A 26,108-nucleotide genomic window follows, 5' to 3' on the forward strand; every position below is an offset into this window, starting at 1 on the left:
AATCTTCTTTGCCTAATTCATTTTTTATTCTCCCCATGTTCACCACTTAGAATTGATAACAGTGGCCTTTAAGTCTTGTTGCATATCTAGCATATGATAAAGAAGAATAAAATAGGTAGTATACCTTATATCTGTTGGTTTCAAATTTTTTTTTTTTGCATAAATCCTATAAATAGCTAGAGAGACATGGTGGTTGCAAATGAACATTTGTGCCTCTCTTGCATCCAAAATAATATGGGTGATCCAAGGAAATTTTTCAATGTCTTTGGGTGCGTTATTCAAAGCATGCACCCAACAAGGAGTCCAAAATAGGTACTTATACCTATTTTGAATCATTAATCTCATAGTCCTGCAAACTAGTGCAACATCTGTGATAACCTGAACTATATTTGTAGGACCAATCTCCTCAATTGCATCATTCAATACCTCAAATTGGAAAGTTGCTACCTTCATTTTTCAAGTACAATAATTTTCCCTTAAGAAATAAAACCCAATTGGACAGGTGACAATGATATTTAACAAAGGCCTTTGTTGAATATTTGTCCAACTATGCATCACTGATCTAGGTGGCTCTAGAAATGCTCAAAATTCAGAAGTGGCTTTGGTAAAGCTCAAAAATAAAAGTTGTTAGATCGCAATGAAACCGGGGTTAGATCAAAGAGCTCATCGCAAGCTTTCCAATGGCGTGAACAACACCTCAATCGCCATCGTATGAAGAAGTTATGGCTCACTGAATTTTTTCGAAAACAACTAAACTATTTACAGGCAGGGACACTTGGCATGTTGAAGTCAACTGTACGGATGTTGATGTCAGCTATATGGATGCTGACGTTAGTCGTACAGATGCTGACGCTAGCAGGTGTTGTGGCAGTACAGACGAGGGAGAGCCAATTAGGACATGACACGTGTCAGTTGATGTCAGCAACCCAGTTAGCCGCCTAGTCAGCCGTACAGACCAATTTGAATGCGACACGTGGCAACACAGTGAGCATGCTAGATTTTACTAAGGAGGCGATAATTTGGACTAGTCAGGTGGCCAACAGTGGCGAATTTGTCACCTACTTGAAATGACCAATAACCGCTAAAATCTTGGCCGGAAGCCAGTATGGTAGAGGAATAAAAATAATGTATTTTAAAAAGGGTTAGCGACCATCCGACGCGCAGTCAACCCCACCGACCGGCCAATGGTGGAGCATTATATATATATATATATATATATATATATATATATATATATATATATATATATCTATATATATATATATATATATATATATATATATATATATATATATATATAACAGCGAGCAACAGGAGTTGAACCTGCCCGATGGGTTCGCCGACGCTGGCACAAATTTTAACTCCGCTTCAAAACAAAACAAAACCGCACGCCCAAAATCCATTCACCACTTGCTTTGGTTGGGTTTGACCCCGGGTCACCCGGACCTTAATCTGGGGCATTACCAGTGAACCACAAGTGGCAGCCTTTGATAGGACCACCAACCACACCCATTTAAACCACAACAAATGCAAATGGGGGAGGGGCAGACACGTTGAGGAGACTGACCGACCAACGTGCCTGCAGAACCAGATCCAAATCGCACCCCTCTTGGGCACGGAATTCGAGAAAGATTCCAAGGAATCTTGAGGGAATATTTTGCTGAGAATCTTGTAGGGAATATTTAGATTCTTTAGAGCCTCAGAAATCACCAAAGTTGAAATAGGTCGAGTTTATACTCATTTTACTCGGTTTTCTGCAAGGAACGCAGTGGTGAAGTCAGTTTCGCCATCTGGGCAACCAAAGTTCAATCAACCCTTAGGAGGGAATCTTTGAGATTCTCGGGGGCCAATTTTGACCGAACCTAAACAAGCTTGAACTTATAGTCATTTTTCATGATTTTTTGCTAGCAATCCAACTGTGCAGTCTGTTTCTTCAGCAAAGGTCTACATTTTCAGGGCATCCCCGAAAATGGAGGTATAAGGTGCCTTTTGTATATGCATGTAATTTGATTTTTGCTGAAGATTAAAGAAAGCGGTCTCCCCACTTTGAGCAGAGTCTGGATATGTAGCTCACACTTGGTGAAATCCATTATCAACCTATTGTGCTTTGTTTCTTAGAATTTCATTTCATTTCCGTTTATGCTATGCGTATGCATTTTATGGTTACATTCTATTTTATATGTGGTTCTGAATGCATCAGTGAAGTAAAAAGATTCGGATCAAGTTTGGTATCAAGTGCGATATTTAGCAAAGTGAAGCGGATCAGGGTTCGGGTGAAGAAACTCTACAAATTAGATGCAAAAGACTGTGTTTCTTTGAGTACAAAATCGTAGAAGGTGCAGAGTGGAGAAATCGGTGATTTGTGGCATAGAAGATTGGGTCACTTACACCACAAAGCTTTGAAAACCATGCAACAAAATTCTATAGGACTTCCCAAGGGTAAACTAAAGTAGAGAGATACATGCAAAGGGTGTACATTAGGTAAGTACACCAAATATACCTTTCATGATGAGAATAGTCTAGTGCAAGCGATCCTTGAAAGAGTTCACTCAGATGTGTGCGAACCGTTCTCAACAGCCTCCACGACCAAGCACATGTATTATGTAATATTTGTAGGTGGTTTTTTTCATAAGTGTTGGAATTTCTTCCTGTAAAATAAAGATCAGATGTTCGGTAAATTTTGTGAATTTAAATCACTTGTTGAGAAAGCAGGAAAGTTAAAACTCTTAGGAGAGATAATGGTGGAGAATATGTGTCGAATGAATTCAAGAACTTCTTTGCATCAGAAGGCATTCAACGGGAATTAATAACACCCCATAAGCCATAGTAGAATGGAGTGGTTGAAAGGAAGAATTGAAGTATTGTGGGAGCTGCACGACGATGTTACATGATCAGGGCTTACCATTGCACTTGTGGGCCGAGGCATGCAACACAAATGTATATGTGTAGAACAAAAGTCCTCATCAAATTTTCAGGGTGAGTGTTGGGCTAATTTATTAACACAAATTAACACAAGTATTTTTTATCAATCCAGGTTTGTAAAACTTGGAGGCATGTCCACAATGTATGGATATCAGATGTAGCCAAGCTTAGAAGATAAAATATGAATAATTAAGAAAGCATATATTACAAATATAAATCTATTTAAAAAATTTCTAATTTACTTCTACAATATATGAGATGAAGTGGCTCTTAACTTAAAAGATCCATTTGTGTCCTTCTACAATATCACTCGATGAATAGAAATAAAAAATCATTAATTAACAACAACTTAAGATGTATAAATAAACAATGAAGGAGACTCCTAACTTAAGAGATATTTGATATTCCTCATCACAAATTCATTCATCATTATGCTATTGTTAGAAAACTGAAATTGCATAAAACTGCTTGAACACAATAAAGATGAATTCTAGTTTTGATTCATTAATTTAATAGAAGGAGGGTTCAACTTGAACACTTTGTTGTCCCTTCTTATCAAAATGATAAACAAACTAAGATTCATCAACAACATAAATCATCACACATCAACTCAAGTAGCAAATATGAAAAAAAACAAGTAAACAAATCTGAATCAACTGGTTCATGAAAATTAAGCTAGTTTAACATGAAGTGTACTTAGCTTGGAGTGGGGGCCCTTCACCCTTGCCTTGCACACTTGAATAGGTTATCAACTACTGCAATTTCAGTCATTCATCCATACCAATGAACAACAAAATGGAAGTAGAACAAGTTTTTAAAATTGACTTCAAATATTCAAATCTCTCAACATAAAATTATACAAACTCTACATGCCATAAGCCTTCAAAGTTTTGGCTTAAATATAAGAGCATGAAACAAACTGATCTAAAGTATCTATAACAACTATATATATCCATATCCACCTATCCAAGTCAAATCCATCCAATATATCACTAAAAATATGGACAATCCCATGAAATCATAACATTGCCCTATTTCCTAGGGATTTTTTTGATGATTGGTCCTGTTTGACCAGCTTTGATCGGGTCTGATTTAGCTTGTTTTGACCAAACCAATTGGAGTTGGTTCAGTCATAGTTCCCAATATTTCCATACATGTATCCAGCTCGTGCCTAGATGTTCTGCAAATATGACATCCATATAGCTATTATGGGAATTTCTGATTCTGTCCAAAAATTGCACTTGAAATTCAATTTTCATAAAAACTTCCAAAAATTGCAAAATTAAAATTAAAGACTTGAATATGCATAAAATAAAACAAATGAGGTGGATGTGATGGAAAATGGATGGATAATATAAGAATTAAGTAAGTTTCCTTAAGCAAAAATAGACCAAAAATGAGGGCCAACAGTGAGTACACTAGAAGAAGTTTCTTCAGGTAAGAAACCAAATGTGGCAGACTTCAGGATCTTTGGTTCATCAGTTTACTGTCATGTTACCAAGGATGCAAGGATAAAACTAGAACCAATAGCTGAGTTGGACATATTTGTGGGGTATACTGATACACCTGACAACTATCGGGTGTACCTGCCATCTCACATGATGACAATGGTTTGTAGAGATGTGAAATTCGATGAAGAGAAGGCCATGAGATGTTCCCTTGAGAGAGAGATGCAATTGCATGCATATGAGAAGCTTTTAGCTCCAAAGGAAGAACCTCAGGATGATGTGGAGAAACCACATGCAGAGGAACAAAGAGTGGAAGCACCTGCTCATGTAGAGACTTTTAGATCTGGAAGGAAACACACCAGAGAGGCTAACAGGATGATGCATGATGCTAGAGAGAATTTGGGAGCAACCACATCTCAGCGCAGGAGAGGAGGTCACTAGATCGATACACTGGCTACATGGCTCTCATGAGTTAGAGTGTAGATAGTGAGCCATACACATTCGAGGAAGCAATGCAGAAACCAATATGGGTTGATGCCATGGTAGAGGAGTATGACTCCATTATTAGAAATAGTGTTTGGGAAGTGGTCCCAAGACCAACAGACAAGTCAGTGGTGAGTTCCAAATAGATTCACAAGGTAAAGCAAACAACAAATGGGAGTGTGGAGAAGCACACAGCCAGATTTGTGGCTAAAGGGTTCTCTCAAGTGGAGGGAATTGATTACGAGGAGAACTTTGCTCGAGTAGCAAGGTACTCTTCAATTAGATCTATTCTATCACTTTCAGCGCAGATGGGATGGAAGATACATTAGATGGATGTGAAAACAACATTTCTCAATGGAGTGATTGTAGAAGAGGTGTACATTGAGCAACCGGAAGGATTCGAGACCTTCAACAGAGAGTTGTATGTGTGTAGACTCAAGTGAGCGTTGTATGGATTGAAACACGCACCCCATGCTTGGATCACTAAGATTCATTGCTATTTCACTAGGTTGGGCTTCACCAAAAGTGAAGCAGATGCAAACATTTACCATATTGTGGTTGAAGGTAAATTGTTGATTATAGTATTATATGTCGATGATTTAATTCTAACAAGTGATAAGAAGTTGGTAAAATCTTGCAAAGAGGATCTTGCAAGAGAACTTGAGATGAAGGACATAGGGCTCATGCATTATTTCCTCAGTAGGGAAGTATGGCAAGGAGATGAGGAACTGTTTGTCTCTCAAGGCAAGTATGCCAACGAGATATTGAAGAAGTTCCACATGGAGAACAACAAACCCATGGAGACTCCTCTAGCAGGGAATTGGAGGAAGGAAGATGCTACTTCAGGTGACGTAGTGGAGGCTACTATTTACAAGCATCCTGTGGGTTCACTTATGTATTTGGTGAACACATGACCGAATATATGTTTTGTAGTTAACCAACTTAGTCAAGCAATGGTTAAGCCAACCAAACTCTTTTGGAAGGAAACTAAACAAGTGTTGAGATATCTCAGAGGCACCACTCAATTTGGTATTTGGTATAGACGAATAGAGGGAGTGAAGTTTCAAGGCTTCACAAATACAGATTGGGCAGGGAGTCCATTCGACATGATGAGCACATTAGGGGGAATCTTCAGTATTGGGTCAACAACAATTTCTTGGTACAATAAGAAACATAAATTAGTTGCACTCAGTTCGGTAGAAGCAGAGTACATGACTGCTAGTCAAGCAACTTGTGAGAATATCTGAATTAGGAAGATCTTTGTTGGTTTATTTGGTCAACAAATGTATCCTACAGTGATTTAATATGAAAATCAGAGTTGTATCAAACTCTCTTAGAATCTAGTTTTTCATGATCGGTCCAAGCATATCAACATCTAGTATCACCATCTACGAGATTGTGTGCAGAGGAGAATCATGTTGCTGGAGTACATTCCTATAGAGGAACAAGATGTAGATATTTTCACAAAGGCATTGTCAAGATGGAAATTAGAGTTTCAAAGAGGCAGGATCAGGGTAGCAGATAATCCCTTTCTTGTTGAGAGGGAGTGTAACTTGAAAATGTAACAAGAAAATCCTAATTTAATTTTGTCCTTGAATTAAATTGGGAATAAAATTATAATTCCACATCTCATGACAACTTGTATTAGTTAACTAAGTTAATTTGACTTAGTTGGCTCAATTAATTCGAGTTGAGGGTCCAGCTTGAGTCATGCAGAGTGTCTCCTACTTTATAGGAGCCATGGTTGAGTTTATTTTGAGTTGTAATTAATTAATTCAGTTTAACAGAGTTAAAGTTAGTTAAAGTAGTTACAACTATTGGAGGAACTAGTGGGACTTGTTTAGGAAGACATGAGACAGATAGAGATAGTGCAAAAATTGCCCGGGCTTGAGAAAAACATTGTAATCTTCTCATATTTTATGAATAATGCAAATAAAGATAGGAAGGATTTTTAGTTATAGTTTTCCTTAGGAAATCATTGTGTAATGTGTTGATTGAATTATTTCTCTTATATGCTTCATGATTTTGTGATCATTTAATTATTTCCGTTGATGAATAAAGTAGAATCAAGTCTTTTGTTTTAACAAATTACAATTAGCAATTTAAATCTACAAAAAATTTCTATAAAATTTATAAATTCAAAAAATACATCAAAAATAAAATAATCTATACCATTTGGAAGTGTTTAAATAATTGATATATTCTCTCCACATAAGCCATACTTACTAAAATAATCATAAAGGTTTGGCATACTTATTTCTATTTTCCATTCAATGGGTTATACATGGTTCAATGGTATAAATTTGAGGACATCATGCAAGATAAAAAGAGATTATAAGGTTTGGGATGATGATGTAAAGAAGAATGCTTATTTGCGTATTTTATAGCTGATAATAAAGGAATTTATGTAGGGAGGGAAAGCTAAGAGCAAATAAATGAAAAAGACTACAAATTGTTGAAAATACTCTATCCAATTTTACATCTATTACATAGGAGCGGGAAATTCTTTAGCAATGAGGTAATGATGGGCCTCATAATTACCCTCTCGCCCATTTATTTCTAGTTGATTTTGCATTCTAAAACTACCTAATATTCCCTTTCATGCATTTAAAAAATTCTCAAGTTATTAATAAAATCGTTTTAGAGATTATCTTGAGTTTTAATTGAAATGTCTAGCTTTTATTAGGGAAGTGAATGATTAGGTTATTTGAATTACTAAACTTTCCACGGGGTATTTTTATGGTTTAGTGATCATTGGGTTTTCATTTTATATTAAAGAAAAATTTGTGAAGAGTGTTATCTAATTAAAATTATATAGCCTTAAATCTTATATCAGGTGGAGTAGAGGTTTATTCTACACTTTAATATGAGGTTAATGCGTAATTATGTTTGTGCTCAATTTGGAATTGACATATACCTTTTATAAAAATATTTTAAATAAAAAAATGGGTCAGTTTTAATTAAACACATTATAAAACTTTGATAATCTCATTATCATTAAGTTCACTTGGTTTCTTGTTAGAATTACACTCTAGTATGAAAAAAATGTGGTAAAAATATTTAACTTTCATTTTCGAAGCTATAATAAAGTATTTCATACTCTATGTTAAATAATATGAACTTCTATTATATATATATATATATATATATATTTCAATATCAAACTTTATATATATTTCAATATAAAACTTTATATATATTTGTTTATATATATATATATATAGATAGATAGATATATATAGTATGTATGTATATATGTGTGTTAATGTTCATCTTAGTAAAATATTTCAATACTCAAAAACAAAAAGTAATTAACTTGGTAAAATAATAAAACTAAAATAATTTAGGTACTTCTTAATAAGACACAAATGTGTAATTCATTCAATTTTTAATATAAAATATTAATAATAATAAATGATTGAAAATACAATTTAAACAATGAAAAATTACACATGGGCTATATATGTAGAGAAACAAAAAGCCACTATAGATCCATCTAAATCATGAACTTATCAAGCACTAAAAGGGATTAAATCTTTTGATGTGTAAATCTTTTTTCAAGTTTTGCATTCTAAAAAGAAGTTTGCATGTATTGAGATTGAATCCCTCTGTGCTCTTGGTAGATCCTTAGTTAAGATAGATCTATACTGGTATACTAAAAAAGATATAAATGTATGAGATAACTAGTGAAAAAAATATAAATATATGAGATTACTAGTAAAATCTAAAATTATTTTTGTATTTAAAGCAGAGTGAGAAAGCTTTGTTTTCTTTTATGTGAAATGATGTTATTTTGAATATAAATGATAGATGATTAGATTCATATTTGCACTTGTTTGTTAGAATTGATTTTTTCTTCCAAGTGATTTAACATTCTTTTACTTGATGATAAGAGTCAACTTAGATGTTGTATTAGGTGCCTAAAATTTTTTACATTTATATTTTTATGGTTGTAGATTTCTGCATATATTTAATTAATTATTAATTATTTTATTTATTTATTTTGATAGTTGTAAATTTAATTCATAAATTTATGAGCATTGGCCAATGCATTGTCAATGGGTTTTGTTAATTTATATTTATATTTGTAGATTTACTTCATGAATTTATTAAAATGGGCCACAACCTTGTCAATGGGCTTTGAAATAGTTGTATATTTAGAACTTAGTAACATGATTGTTTCGGATTGTCTTCTAGTGGATGGTTTACACAATTATCATGTTTTCTTTTGGAGGTAACAATGGTTGCTCTACATTTCTAATTTTGAATGAGGTTGGGTAGATTAGATTTCCTTAATTCACTATTCAATAATGAATAGAAAATATCTTGCTAATTAATGAAATATTTAATTGCATATCATTTATCAGATAAGAGAATACATTTTATCATTTACATTACATAATTCCTTTATATTATAATGTAAAAAATATCAATATTTTATATAAAATGGATAATGAAATATTTTATTTACTATAAAAAAATTCGAATTTTTTTATTATTAATATTTTTCAAGTACCACCTATCAATTCTAATTTAATATTCATTTCCTATTAAATTGAATAAAAAAAAATTATACATATGAAAAAGTCTCTTAACATAACAATAAATTAATATATAATTCACAATTATAAATATGTAGAAATTTTAAGATTTTTAAAACAAAATAGTATAAACTGATAGACTATATTGTTATTTATGTTGCAAACATAATTCATCAATTTATAAAAGATAACCTCCGTACAGTTCCATTTGCTCTTCATATCAACACGACTTCGCCATTGAAGACTGAAGAAGCTCTGGATATGTTGAAACTAATTTTGGCATCGTACAGGTCCATTTGCGCTTCATATCAACACGACTTCGCCATTGAATACTAAAGAAGCTCTGGATATATTGAAACTCATGCTGACATCGCACTTATACGCTCTCTACCAGGCAATAGATCTTTGACAATGGAAACAAATTCTTCTGAAAGTTGTGTTAGAAGTCATCTCAAGCATTTCAGATGCATGCCATCTTCCTAAATCCATTAAAGAACAACTTATTAAGGTTGCCAGGGGTATTCCAATGTACACATATTTAGAACCCCCCACAACCCTTCCGTCCCACTTGTCTCCGCCCTCAAACAGACATTTCTTGACGCCACTTGCATTCCACGAGATTGAAATCGTAAAGCAGTTAAAAGAGTTCGAATCCCACCTTCAAGAGGAGATTACAACAATTGTGCTTTCTTACGCGGAGCGCTCTAACAGTCACATGCTGCTCCTGTTGCAAAACATTAATCCATGGCTCTAAATTATTTCCTCTGTATGAATTTATTCGGGAGAAACTCAAAACTAAACTTAACTAAACTTATCCGGGAGAAACTCAAAACGAACATGATGATTTCGAGGACAGACCAGACCGCGCCATGTCCATCGAATTCCCGAATATTCCGGAAATCTGCAATCAAATGACCCCAGAAAAGCACCCAGAAGGTATTTGATGCAATTGTGGATGGTCGAATCACTGCACCTCTGCTTCATTTGTTAGCTCCATTAAGTTTTGCAATAATTGCTGCCTACAATTATGGAATTTAAACTGCAGTCTTTCCTTAACTTATGGAAACCAACTGCAGTAGTTTCCTTAAGTTAAGAAAATCAACTGCAGCGAATAAATTTATTGTTAGGAGCTACTGAGGTGGTCCATTACTCCCATCTGGAGTTCTCTGCCTTGATCTGTGGGACATCTGACACATAGCTATCAGAAACTTGATGGAAGCTTAGCTATAAATTCATCTGTTTGGTCCCCAAGCTTATATCTCAATCCCCTTCAGTTTTACACCATCTAGCTGAGATAACAGAGCTTGGAAGTGCCTTCAGATCTTTTGTGTTCTTTTTCTTTTTGCTTGGATTGAAGCTGGAGTGCTGAAGAAGAAGCTTGTGCACTGTGGCCTGCATCAATACATCACCAATGACTGGAGGTAACTCGTATCCCTGGGCATTAAGATTTAATGATTCTTTTCAGTTATTCTGCATATAGAAGAATCGTTGTTGAAATTGAAGAATTTTTAACATTTGGTATCAGAGCTATCGGGACTGGTTATATCCGTGCCTCTGTTCTCAATGTGAATCTGGAAGAATCGAATCAGTGACCACTTTTCTGGAAACCCTATATTGCCCTCTAAAATAAAAAAACAACCGTGATAGGCTGTTTTAGGAGACGCTTGTACTCCTGAGTCAAACCCTGCTTGAACCTGCTGGTGAGCCAACTTAACTCGGTTCCGAGTTTCTGCAAGTCAGACGTGCGAGTGCTCACCTGTCAGATCCTGATCCACAGCAGTTTTGGAATTCCCCTTGCACCCAGCCTGGCAAACTATAATTTTTTGAAATTTTGGGTTTCTTTCTGCTCTTGCCGGAGGGTTTGGATGCCTTTAACACGTTCCTTCTCTAATTAATTAATGTATTCCACGTTTTCTGTTTGAAATTTATATGGGGGCAGAAATGGCTGTCTTTGAGGATTGTGATCCCCACCGGAGATAAAGAGATAAGATCAGAGGATCTGGTAAAGTTCGTATCCATTGTCGAAAATTTAGTTTTATACCCATTTCGACGACATCCTTGCTTTGTATATGCAATGGCAGAAGTCATCAGAGGAACCGCTTCGGTTTCGTTTCCTTCGTCGATTCGTGCAATCAATCCGGTTCCCAGATCAAAATCTGGGAGTGTTATGGTTTCGTTCAGGCTAATGGAAAATGGGTCGTCTTTCAATTCTATTTGTTTGAGCCTCAGACCAGCTAATTCGTTTTCCAGCAGCCAGCTACATGGTTCTTTCGTAAACCCTTGGGAGCCCAAGACCTCTCAGTTGCAAAGAGGAGTCACAGATAGACTATACCATCATGTGTCTGAGATATGAACCTGTTTTAAGGACCGGCTGCATGATTTTAAATTGGCTTTACCTTTATGCACACAAAATACATGTTTCGAAATTCACATGTGTTTTAAGTTGGCTTGAGTATCTCTATTGCTTTCATTTTTCTATGAATTTTTTTTGTGTTTCGTTGTGTTTAATAAAATCCTTGATATTAAACTGAATGTTTCCCTTGGAAATAGAATAGAAAAGAAGTCAACCATCTTTCCCCATTTCCTGTTTCGTTTTCATGGGAAAGCTTTAATTCAAATGGCGTTTTAATATATTTGGGCATTTTGAAACTGCAATTTAGGCATGATTTATGGCATTTACTAGATTTACAATTTAATTAACGAATTATTGAGATTGCAGAAATTTTTTTTTTTCGTCCTTTGAATTTGGACATATTAGTGGTTACATAGTGTACCACTTAGCTTAACCCATGCAACGTTTTTATGTTTCACCATAATGATGTTTTCGGTGAAATATGAACATTTTGGAAATTTAATGATATTTTATTTTAAATTATTTTAATTACTTATGTGCTTTATAAATGTGGGGCTTGCTCAACTTTAGTTTTGGAATATAATACACGTATTGTTATAATATCATATGGTTTACCATAATGGGCCATTTCAACACTCTAAATATTCTATGTTGTATCATATGATATTGGGTTAGGGTAGAGTAGCCATTTATTTTTTTATAATTTTTATCACATATTTAATGTAAAATTTACATTTTTGCTCATTTGGAAGTATCTCAATTCAGTGGATTTCAATTTAAAACTTTGATGTTTTACTAATCCAGAGACTGAGAGCATTAAATGTTAAAGTGGGAAATTGCGTAATTTTACATTGCTTATTTAACGCTCAACTTTATCTTCTGCATCTCAGTTTTCTACTCTTTGGAACTATATTGCAAGAGTACATTTATAATAATGAACATTTATAATTAAGGAAGAAATAAGAAATGGTTTATTTCTCATTTGGGCATTCAGTTTTTATTCTATGTTTATTTCGCATGAAATTCAAAGATCTGTGAAATAAATAGCTTGTTTGCTGGTCTATTTTTGTTTATAAATTGAACATTTTGCAGTCATTTATGGTAATACTGACTGCTTTAACCTTAATTTTGATTTTGTGAAGAATTATTGCAGTTATATGGAGTTTATTAAAATGTCATTTTGACTTACTCTTTTCAATAAACATTATTTTTCTTCTCTGCTTAAGTTTTGTTTATGCAACAAAATAATGTCTAGTGATCCATATAATTTTAATTAAAGAATAGCCACAACATCTTTAATTAAATAAAATTATATATTTTGATAAGATCACATAAAGTTTATTTAGACATTAAATTGTAATTAATTACACTGAATATAATAAATTTTATTCTACAGGAATCTTTATTATATTTATGTAATTAATTAGGATAAAATTTCATAACCTACCCACAGGAGTTATGAATTAATAAGTTTTATCATAAAGTTTTATTGAATCTGTTTGAATTGAAAATTTAGCCCACAGGCAATTTTCATGTCAGTTGATTCAATTCTTTTTAACATCATCATAAAGTTTTATTGAATCTGTTTGAATTGAAAATTTAGCCCACAGGCAATTTTCATGTAATTTGATTCAATTCTTTTTAGCATGTTTTACATTGGTAAAACATGAAAGATCATAAAGTTTTATTGAATCTGTTTGAATTGAAAATTTAGCCCACAGGCAATTTTCATGTCATTTGATTCAATTCTTTTTTAGCATCATCATAAAGTTTTATTGAATCTGTTTGAATTGAAAATTTAGCCCACAGGAAATTTTCATGTCATTTGATTCAATTCTTTTTAGCATGTTTTACATTGGTAAAACATGAAAGTTCATAAAGTTTTATTGAGCCTGTTTGAATTGAAAATTTAGCCCACAGGCAATTTTCATGTCAGTTGATTCAATTCTTTTTAGCATCATCATAAAGTTTTATTGAATCTGTTTGAATTGAAAATTTAGCCCACAGGCAATTTTCATGTCATTTGATTCAATTCTTTTTAGCATGTTTTAAATTGGTAAAACATGAAAGTTCATAAAGTTTTATTGAATCTGTTTGAATTGAAAATTTAGCCCACAGGCAATTTTCATGTCATTTGATTCAATTCTTTTTTTGCATGATTTACATTGGTAAAACATGAAAGTTATTAAGCCTCAATTTTAACATAAGCATGTGATCCTTTTGATGCAGCAGTACAACCTGCAAATTTCTCTGAAATTCGTTGTGACATTCCCGAACTTAAGGGAGATAACTACAAGATTTGGAAGGAGAGAATTCTCCTTCATTTAGGGTGGATGGACATAGATTATGCTATCAGGAAAGATGAACCATCGACACTCACTAATACCAGCACTGCAGCGGACGTCGCGCTTTATGAACGATGGGAGCGATCCAATCGTCTAAGCATGATGTTCATTAAGACCAAAATTTCAGCTGGTATTCGAGGTTCCGTTGATCAGCATGATAAGGTCCGAGACTTGTTGAAGGCCATTGATGAACAATTCGTCTCTTCAGACAATGCACTAGCAAGCACCATAATCATGAAGTTCTCATCCCTAAGGCTCACCAGTGTGAAAGGTGTGCGCGAGCACATCATGCAGATGAGGGACACTGTGGCTCAATTGGAGAAACTCGAGGTTGAAATATCGGAGTCCTTCCTAGTGCACTACATCCTGAACACCCTTCCGCACCAATATGGACCTTTCAAAATCTCATACAACACACATAAGGATAAATGGTCAATTAATGAACTCATGACCATGTGTGTTCAAGAGGAAGAGAGACTGGTGATGGAACTGGGAGAGAGTGCAATGCTGGCAACGCGTGGAAAGGGCAAATCTCAAGCCAATCGGAAAGGGAAAGGTAAAGTACCTCCCCAAGCCGATATCAAGAAGGTTTCCAAGTGTTTTTTCTGTAAGAAGAAGGGACACATAAAGAAGGAATGCGCCAAATATCAGAAATGGCTTGCAGACAAAGGGTTTGCAGAACCTAAGGAAGCCAGTGGGAAGTGAGCAAAGCATCTTATCAGGAAACAAGATGGGCTCGCATGTGGAAGCTATAGGAACATGTTATTTAGCTTTAAGTAGTGGTTTTGTTTTGGAGTTAGAAAAGACTTTTTTATGTTCCAAGTTTTTCTAGAAACTTGATCTCAGTTTCAAGGTTTGTACCTTTTGGATATTCCTTAAACTTTTCAGAAAAGAATCTTTCAGTCTATTCTATAAATCTGATTATGTTGGGAATGGTATTTTGTCTAATGGTCTTTACTGCATTAATTTACAAAACAATGTCACATATGATTCAATGCATGTTCACACTGGCACTAAAAGACGATAGTTATTAACACTTCTTCATTGATAACACTTCGTCATTAATGATTGACAACACTTCTTCATTAATAACACATCTTCATTGATTCCCCTCTAGTGATGATGAGCAATTGGTTTGCAAGCTCAAAAAGTCATTATATGGTTTAAAACAAGCATCCCGCCAATGGTATTTGAAATTCCATAATGTAATTTCTTCTTTTGGTTTTGTAGAAAACATTATGGATCAATGTATATACCTGAAGGTTAGTGGGAGTAAAATTTGTTTTCTTGTGGATGACCTTTTTGCTAGCAACCAATGATAAGGGTTTGCTACATGAGGTGAGACAATTCCTCTCTAAAAGTTTTGATATGAAGGATATAGGTGAGGCATCTTATGTTATTGGCATTAAGATCCATAGAGACAGATTTCGAGGCATCTTGGGTCTGTCACAGGAAACCTATATTAATAAAATTTTAGAGAGATTTCGGATGAAGGATTGTTCACCAAGTGTAGCTCCCATTGGGAATGTTGGGACGATGTCAGAGTGATCCAGGTTTAGACCACTGGAGAGCTGCAAAGAAAGTAATGAGGTACCTTCAAGGGACCAAAGACTACATGCTTATGTATATCCTGTTTAAGGCTGCTTTACATGGTGTATGGCTTAAGAATTTCATTTCTGGGCTTAGAATTATGGATTCTATCTCTAAGCCATTGAGAATATATTGTGATAATTCAGCTGCTGGTTTTATGGCTAAAAAAGTGGGAGTCGAAATAAACACATCGACATTAAGTTTTTAGCTATAAGGGAACGTGTTAAAGAAAAGAAAGTGGTCATTGAGCACGTCAGCACTGAGTTAATGATCACTGATCCTTTGACTAAGGGCATGCCACCGTTTAAATTCAAGGATCATGTATTGAATATGGGACTTGGTTCCATTATGCAGTTTTTCATTGTATGGACAATGTTAATGAAATTCTTAATTATTGTGATGTTTTTTCTCATATTTATGTGCACCTTAAGTTGATTTGAGAAAATTCATTTAAGAAGGACCAAGAATAAACATAAGGTTTATTCATTAAGAAATTGTTGCCACATAAATTATAATAAGAATAAATACATAGTAATACATGGAAGATAATACTCGTCATTAGAGGACTTATCGCCATGATTTATGTATCTATTACTTTAAATAAAGATTATCAATGGTTTTTGAGACATTAAGTTTGGAAGTATGGACCAAGTGGGAGAATGTTAGCTCCATTAAGTTTTGCAATAATTGCTGCCTACAATTATGGAATTTAAACTGCAGTCTTTCCTTAACTTATGGAAACCAACTGCAGTAGTTTCCTTAAGTTAAGGAAATCAACTGCAGCTAATAAATTTATTGTTAGGAGCTACTGAAGTGGTCCATTACTCCCATCTGGAGTTCTCTGCCTTGATCTGTGGGACATCTGACACATAGCTATCAGAAGCTTGATGGAAGCTTAGCTATAAATTCATCTGTTTGGTCCCCAAGCTTATATCTCAATCCCCTTCAGTTTTACACCATCTAGCTGAGATAGCAGAGCTTGGAAGTGCCTTCAGATCTTTTGTGTTCTTTTTCTTTTTGCTTGGATTGAAGCTGGAGTGCTGAAGAAGAAGCTTGTGGACTGTGGCCTGCATCAATACATCACCAATGGCTGGAGGTAACTCGTATCCCTGGGCATTAAGATTTAATGATTCTTTTCAGTTATTCCGCATATAGAAGAATCGTTGTTGAAATTGAAGAATTTTTAACATCATTGCCTCAACGAATTCATAAATTGATATCATCAAATTTATGAAGTCTGCCGTCAGAAATTTACAGCGTTCTCCGGGCACATGTATCCATGTCTATATATATTATATAGACATGGTTTTTATATATACATATAATTTTCTATATAAATTTGATGTTTTTCATTGATAATTTTATAAGTTAAAAAATAGTTTATGAATATTTATTAATTTATTGGGAAATATTTATATATTTTTTATTTTCCCATTAAAATAATTAATTGAATGTAATATTTTATATAAATATATATAAAAAATAAAATTTTACAATTTTAATTTAATAAAATAAATGGTAAAAATTCAATTTCTAAATATAATATTATTAACATAAAAGTATAAAATAGCTCATCCAACCCTAGGTAAGGGGTGTTTCTACCAAAAAGACAATACCTAATTGAATACTTACTGGAGACAGATTATCCCCAAAAGGCCACCATTTCTTTATTGGACTTTGACAAGTCTTTCTTTAGACTTGTGATTTGCAAATGACCTTAATACACACAAAATCACCTTTCCAAGTTCAGTTATGGTCTACGAGGTGTGTCGGGGAGCCAAAATTTGAACTCAAAACCTTTTACTGTGGACATGGGACGGGGATGGGCAATATGCGAAGGAATTGTAGTGTTGGGATCATTGGAAGCATTGGGATGGACATGCTTCTGGTTCCTCAACCGCAAATTGTACAAAAAATATAAAGAGAAATAGGCTCTCCTCCAAATCCTCTTTAGCATTGTTTTTGCCTTCTCTAGCAATTTTTTCAAGCTCGTTTTGTTCTAAATCATACCTCTCCCCTCTACAATGGCAAGGTGGATAAATTGGAAAATGGACTTGTTTTGTCTGGTTACATTACTCCTGTTCATTCTGCCTTATTACCATTGCTATTTGATGCTTTGCAATAATGGTGTAGGCAAAGAACAAGCAAAATTGGGAGAAATTTTGTTCCTATTGACTTTTCTCTATGCATTTTGGCACATGGGCATTCACTTCCCTATGCCTTCCCCATACAAAGGTATTTTCACAATGCCTCAACTAGTCAACATAGTTGGAGTGATAGGTGTCATGGTCATGGCTGTGCTTTTTGGTTTTAGAGCAATGAATTTACCCTACAACTATTTGTCTCTTTTCATCAGGGTATTTGACGAAGGGGATTATTTTTTTCAGTCGGAAAAAACACATTCTTTAATATTACTAAAAAAAGTACAATTACATGATTCTGTCCTAGGATAAGTTACTAAAACTTATCAGCAAGAAACCCAAACAAAAAATCAAAACATAGACCGACTGTTGTGCTATCATCCACTGTTCAGAAGTGCTTTGATACAAAAAACAAGAAAGAAAAAAAAAGAGACATATGCTAGTCCTATCTAAGAGATCGGAATAGAGCTGAAATCAAATCTGGAGTCCCAATTGTATACAACATAATGAATGACTCCAAGAGGTGCTGAAACGCCCCTTTTGGAGAATATGTCAGCAATGAGGTTCTGCTCCCTATATATATGGTTGAAATCAATGCGCTGAAATGAATTGGTTAAGATACGAATGTGCTTCATCCAATAGGTTAGAAGATGAGGCTGGAAACATGACAAACCCTTTATCCAATCAATGCATCCTTTAGAGTCCCTGAAAATATGCAGATTGGAAATGTTGAGCCAATTAGCAGTGTATAGCAACCCCTATAGTGCGATGATTTCCGCTTTGTTGTTCGAACTTGAACCACCCTCCAACAAAAATTGATAAAACTAATCAGGTTCAGTAGCAATGAGAACACCACCTCCACACGGTCCAGATTTACAAGCCCCATCAAAGAAACCCATCAAATATTCATTCCAGATGTCTTGCAATATGACCTTTCTAGATTTTTTAATTTGTTTCATAGGTCCTATCTTAGAAAAATGAGAAACAATCCCCATAATAGTGTATCTAATATCATATTGCTTATCTTAAAAAATGATAAGGTTCCTGCAGCGCCATATGCCCCAAATGATGAAAAAAGGCAGGGTACCAAAAACTTGTTGTGTCTGAAACCAGTGCTTAAAACATGTCAACAATGTATTATGCTTCCAATCCTCCACAATCTGGAATACACTGAGGACTGAAAACCAAATTTCTGTGGAAACCGGACAGTTCATGAAGAGGTGTTCAACATCTTCCGAATTTTGCTTGCACAACATGAAGATACTAGGACCAATGAAACCTCTGCAAACTAAATTCTTCCAAGTGAGAACTTTGTCGTTCAATACCAGCCAACCGAAACATTTAAGCTTCAATGGGAAGTTCCATTTCCAGGATTTGTGGAACCAGGATAGCTCCACAGAAGGATTAGCTGGGATGGAAATGGACCTATAAATGTCTTTGGTCGCAATCAGGTTCTTATGGACTTGTCCAGCCCATCTCATCTTATCAATCTTATCTGAAATATAAATACCTGCAGCCTCAATCTGTCTAATATAAAGAGTCCATTCGGTAGCCAGAAGACCCAAAAGATCCATATCCTTTGCCTGGAGCAAAGTCTGAAGATATGGAGAGTGAGCTTGAAAAGAAACAATACGAGATAAAAGATAAATTCCTTTGTCATGCAAGTGTTGTAAGAGAGGAAGAAATAGCGTACATACCCCTTGGGTACCACCAATAATGTCGAGCCCAACCACGATCCTACTGCGATCACCGACCTCCCAGCAAAGCCCCGCAAATAAGCAATGCCTTCGTTTTATCATACTGCACCATATAAATGAAAATGAGGAAGGGATTTTAGCACCACCTTTAATCCAGACTTCAAAGTCCTGATAGCTCAAATATTTATCTTTGATGATTTGAGACCATAAACACCTACCCAACAATCCTCTCCACAAAATTTTGCATATGAAAGCCTTATTAAAAGATAGGGTGCCTAGGATCCCCCAACCCCCTTGTTCAACAACTTTAGATAAAAGAGACAGTCTAGCCAAATGGATCTTACATGGTTGCTCTTTACCAGACCAGAGAAATCTAGCAAGAATTGCGTCAATTTTATGTATGATCTCCAATGGCAACATATAGAGATGCATCTAGTAAACAGATAAATACTGAAGTACAACTTTGATAAACGAGCCTACCCCCAATGGAGAGCCACCTGAAAGTCCAATTTTTTAATTTGATGTCAATTTTTTTAATTATCCAACTCCAATCAACGATTTTGTATAGATTTGGTTTAATTTGGAAACCAAAATATTGAAATCCAAAGTCCACATCAAGTGAGGAAATCCCAAATAAACCACAAATATGATACATCAATCCCCAGACACTTGTGAAGAAATCGCTTTAGATTTGTGTGAGTTCTTGATAAGTCCCGAAGCAGATCCGAAAATGTTTAAAATATCATGAAATTGTGACCATTCAGGGAAAGAAGAATCACCACGGAGCAGGAGATAATCAACAAAAATCAAATGAGTAATATAGATCTGTCTATTCATAATGATGCCCTTGATCAAGCCTTTGTCCCTGGAATCTTAGATTTTCCTGCTGAGAGATTCCATAATAAGAATGAATGGAACTGGGGATAAAGCACATCCTTTCCTTAATACCCAGTGAGCTTTGAAAAACTTAGTAGGTAGGCCATTAATAATCACAACAAAATTGGTCGAGGATACACAAGCTAAAATCCAGTTAGCATTGTGGATATTAAGACCAATTTTATAGGAAATCAGTCTAAGAAATTCCCAGTCGACACTATCAAAAGCCTTGGTAATATCAATCTTCATTAGGCAAGCTTTAAGTCTCTTGACCTTAATAGAGCGTAAAACTTCCTACGTTATAGCCACCACATCTTGAATCTGACGCCTCTCAATAAAGCCAAACTTTTTCAGTGATATATGATCTGAAATGAGAGCTTTAAGTATAACAACAATAAGTTTAGAAATCAGTTTATAGACCAAATTGCAAAGGGATATAGGCCGAAAATCGAGAAAAGAGATCGGGGTATTTTTTTTGGGGATTAATGCTATAAAAGTAGCATTGATATCACCTGAAACATATCCCTTAATCGGAGATTCTTCCACAGCGTTTAGAAGATCCTGTGATATATGACCAAAATAATGAATGTATAGCTCGACCCCCCAATCGTCCGGTCTAGGACTTTTTTCCTTGGCACATGCAAGAAGAACAAAATGTAATTCCTCGGTCGAAATAGGTCTTCCTAGAATGTCATTCTCAGACTCCTGTAACATCAAGGACATTTGATTAATTAAATCCATTTGGTCTCTAAAAACAAGATCTTTTTCAGAGAAAAGAGTTCTGAAATGAAGGAATGCGCCCTATTCAATATCAGATTGTGAGGTGAGAACATAACCCCCAACTCCACAAATGTTCTAGATTCCATTTACCTTGCACCTCATAGATGCAAATATGTAAAAGAATTTCGAATTTCGGTCACCAACTTCAACCCATATTGCCTGAGTTTTTAGTCTCCAAGCCAATTTGTGTGCCTTGTATAAGTCTCTTTTCTGTGCATCCAATTCTAAAATTTGCATCCTCTGCGCTTTAGAGGTGAACATATGATCGTCCAAATCAAAAAGAATCCACAAAAGGCTTCTATGAGATCCAATTTATGGGAGTCAACAATTCTTTGGTCTTTGATCTATTTGCGAACTGGTCATCCTTAAGTCGATTGCAGATTCCCGAAATATTTTGGAATTCGACGGACATTGGCGCGGTCAAAAAATTGGCCGCACCCATGTCCCTCTGATTCCCAAATATTCCGGAAATCTACAATCAATTTAAATTCACCCTTTGCGAACCTCCCTCTTAAGACATGGTAGCTTATTGCATAAAAGATCTATACGGCCAAGCGAAGGATATTGTCCATTCCAAACCTTGTGTATGATATCATTGAAGTCCTTGTGTGACAACCACGTATGGTTGAATTTAAAAGGATAAGCCTTGCGGCCCTTGTCTCGAGTCCAGGATAAAAGGATTGGAAAATGGTTTGAGGTAAAAGAAGGATAAATTGAAGATTGGAGATCAGTCAATCCAGAAACCAGCTGGTCTTTAACCATGAATCTATCCAATCGCTTAGAGATATATTCAATCCTCGACCGTCCATTGCTCCACGTAGGAACAATCTTAGATGGAAGAATATCTCGAAGTGCCATCCATTGCTCCAGGTAGGAACAATCTTAGATGGAAGAATATCTCGGAGGGACAGAGCAAAAAAATAGATTTTTGAAAAAAGTTTCCAAGGAATCAGATTTCACCTTATGACCCCAAACTTTGTTACAGATTAAGGTCGCTAGCCACAATAATAGAAAGCAGATTTAGAATACCAGATTCTAAGACCCTGTCCCAAAAAATGCACCTGCCAGAATGGGAGTATAATCGTTGATAATCCGGATACGAGAAGCAGAGCCCCGTGGGTAACTATTGCAATCTATGGATGCATGTGTGGGAAAAAAAAAAGAAAATTATTCTATCTCGTATGGAGATGGAGCGAATTCAAGGTTCAAGACCGAAGTTGGAGGCAAGATCCTTTTTCGAGCGACTTGTTGGAACTGTTGTATGTTCTGTTCAAGAGGACGAGCAATATTACAAAAAAACATCCGCAGTGTGTCCTGTCTCGTTCTATTCGTTGAAATTATCGCGGAATTGCTCCAGCCTTCAAGCTCTTTCTTTTGGGCTACGTTGTCCCGCAATAAATTTAGATGGTGAATGGTGTACGAGGATCGAGCTATAATTAGTGATATTGCGAAATTGAAAATACATAATCCCACGATGATATTAAGACTGTTTCCCAAGTCTAAAAATTGATGAGATATGGGTCATGTTGGAGTCAAAGTAGTAGTTTACGCGTTTTTTTGTTTTTGTTTTTGTTTTTGTATTTTTTTTTTTAAATAATATTTTTTAATGGTTTAAATATTAATTATAAGATAATAAATAATTTATTTTTTTATTTAGTTTTGAAATAATATTTACTATATAACTACACTCACTTTCATGATTTTGATGTCATAGTTCTTTTAATTTGGGATAACCAGAATATATCCATTAAAATCTTGACTTAATCTAGTTAGAATATAACATCAATGGCATTCTGCAACCTTTCCCATCTTCCTTTTCTCTGTAGTTTCATCATAAATAAATAAATTCTGCCACTGTCGCAGGTGACTTCGGAGATGGAAGTTCGCATTGGAGATGCCAGGGAGGTCCTATGTAATGCTGCCAAAGAGTATAATCCTGACATGTTGGTGATTGGTGGTGATGGATACAGATTTTTAAAGAGGTATTGTTTCATGAAATTTCCCATTTTGGAGTTCTAAGAAGTGCATTTGCAAAACAATCAATGTTACTTATATGCTTAATTTCGAATGGTTTTTGTCGTTGTTGCTTTAGAAAATTGGCAATTCTCTTTTCAGGTTTCTGTTGGATTTTTAGTTTCAATACAATAGGACCTTTCTATGGCATTGGTCTAAAGATGAGGATATTGGATTCTGCAAGTTGTTTCGTAGCAGTGCAAGTGACCATTGTCTTCACCATGCATAGAGCCTTGTTGTTGTGGTGAAGTCCCAGAAGGCAAAGGCACACTGATTTTCAATAGCTTCATGCCATCTAAGATAAAAATAATCAAACTTTGAATTAACATAAGGAGTTGCAGCTCACAGGTGTGTACATCACCTGGAGACTGCACTCAAACAAGGAGGAGACTCTCTCTCTCTCATTCACTCTACATTACATGAATGAATATTACATATTAAATACATGACTGGAAAATAGGTAGCTGAAAACAACCTCCTAAATTCTAGGAACAACTCCTAAACTAAGAAGGTACGTTACAACCACATAACCATTTCTCCATTATTTCTAACTCCCCCCCTTAATGGAGAAAGGGTTATTTTGCACACCTAACATCCCTCTAAATAACTCAAACTTTACTCGCCCTAGAGGCTTAGTAAAAATATCAGCGAAATTATCACAAGTATTACAATAATCCACACAAATTCCCTTAGACTGTATCTTTTCTCGTATAAAGTGAAACTGAGTATCTATGTGTTTAGTATTCTTATGGAAAACTGGATTGTATGCGAGCTTTATTGTGCTTTGGTTGTCAGTTTTGATGCTGGTTGCTTCTTTTTGTCCTTCGCCTGCATCACTGAGCAATCTCCTCAACCAGATGGCTTCGCATGTAGCTGCACACAACGCCTGGTACTCTGCTTCACATGATGATAATGCTACAGTGCTTTGCTTTTTGCTACTCCATGAAATAACCCCGGATCCAATACTAAATGCATAACCTGTGATGGATCTACGATCATCCAGGTTGCCTGCCCAATCAGAATCTGAATAACCTGCTAAAGTAACATCAGAAATGTCAGTGTATAAAATACCATAATTACAAGTACCACTAAGGTACCTCAACACACATTTTGCTGCATTCCAGTGACTGTCAAGTGGTCTGGACATAAACTGGCTCAGCACACTAACAGAGTATGCCAGATCAGGCCTAGTTGTCGTAAGATATATCAGACTTCCCACTAGCTGTCTATACAAAGTGGCATCCACCTGTTTTGTGCCATCGTCACTGCTTAACTTGAGATTCTGCTGCAATGGTGTTGCTGTTGTTTTGCACTGTTCCATTCTGAATCTTTCCAACAGGGTTCTGGCATACTTTCCTTGAGTTAGAAAAGTTTGACCAGAATCTTTCCACACTTCCAGTCCTAGGCAATAATGAAGATCACCAAGGTCTTTCATTTCAAATACCTGTGACATTTGCTGCTTGATTTCTTTGATCAAATTATTTGCATTCCCTGTTATTATCATGTCATCCACATACAAAGAAATCAAAATGATTTGCCTCTGTTTATTTATCTTGGTATACAGGTTTGGATCATTGAGGCTCCTATGAAAGCTATGCTGAATAAAAAATGAATCAATTTTGTCATACCATGACCTGGGTGCTTGTTTCAATCCATAAAGTGCCTTATGCAGTTTACACACTAAATGCTCCTGCCCCTTTTTCACAAAACCAGGAGGCTGTACCAAATATATTTCTTCCTTTAATTCTCCATTCAGAAATGCAGATTTAACATCTAACTGGTGTAGCTTCCATTTATGTTTTGTTGCTAAAGAGATTAGCATTCTAATTGTATTAAGTTTAGCTACAGGGGCAAAGGTGTCATCGAAATCAATTCCTTCTTGCTGTGAATAACCCTTTGCTACCAGTCTAGCTTTGAATTTTTCTACACTCCCATCTGCATTTATCTTAGGTTTATACAACCACTTACAACCTATAGGGGTTTTTCCTTCTGGCAACTCAACTAAGTCCCAAGTATGGTTTCTATATATTGATTCCATTTCTTCATGCATTGCAGCCCTCCATTCATCTGATTTACTTGCTTCTTCATAGTTTGAGGGTTCTACAATATTTAAAATTTTGGACATTAAAGCATAGTCTTTCAATCTTGCAGGTAGTCTAGTCTTCCTACCTGATCTTCTAGGTAAAGGACTTACCTCAACTCTATCTGTTTCAGCACTGTCCGGGCCTGCATCATCACTTATTACACTATCTGCTGCTACTTCTTCCTGTTTCTGCTCCTGCTCTTCTTCTTCTTCACTGTTCAGTTCTATCAGGAATGGAATGTGGCTGTCATTGTTAGAGTCTTCCTTTCCATCTTCTGTCTGTTCATGAAAAATGACATCTCTGCTTGCAAACACTTTATGAGTCACAGGATTATATAACTTGTATGCCTTATACTCTGTGCCATATCCTACAAATATACATTTCAAGGCTTTGGGGTCTAGCTTTTTCCTATCTGCTTTCGGTATATGAGCAAAAGCTTTAGATCCAAATATTCTTAAATGACCGACTGCTAGTTTGAGTCCAAACAATGCTTCAAAGGGGGTTTTGAAGCCTAGACATTTGGTGGGACTCCTATTCTTTAAATAAACAGCAGTATTAATGGCTTCTGCCCAAAGACCATTAGAAATACCCTTACCTTGAAGCATACTTCTCGCGCACTCCACAAGGGTCCTGTTCTTGCGTTCTGCTACTCCATTCTGCTGTGGAGTGTGTGGCACTGTGAATTGCTGTATAATCCCATGTTGCTTGCAGAAGTTCATGAACTCACCTAACCTGTATTCCCCCCCTTGGTCCGAGCGGAGAATCTTTATCTTCTTTCCTGTTTGGTTCTCTATCATAGATTTGAATTCTTTAAAATACCGAAAAGCCTGACTCT

General features: G+C 35.4%; 1 pseudogene; it reads left to right on the forward strand.

Moving 5' to 3' along the window:
- Positions 1–17,492: 17,492 nt before the first annotated feature.
- On the forward strand, positions 17,493–23,310 carry LOC149201709 (GPCR-type G protein COLD1-like; annotated as a pseudogene).
- Positions 23,311–26,108: the final 2,798 nt, after the last annotated feature.

Source organism: Pinus tabuliformis, chromosome 2_1, assembly GCF_031772625.1.
Source record: "Pinus tabuliformis cultivar Carrire ecotype Pingquan chromosome 2_1, CPIR1, whole genome shotgun sequence".
NCBI classification, from domain to species: domain Eukaryota; kingdom Viridiplantae; phylum Streptophyta; class Pinopsida; order Pinales; family Pinaceae; genus Pinus; species Pinus tabuliformis.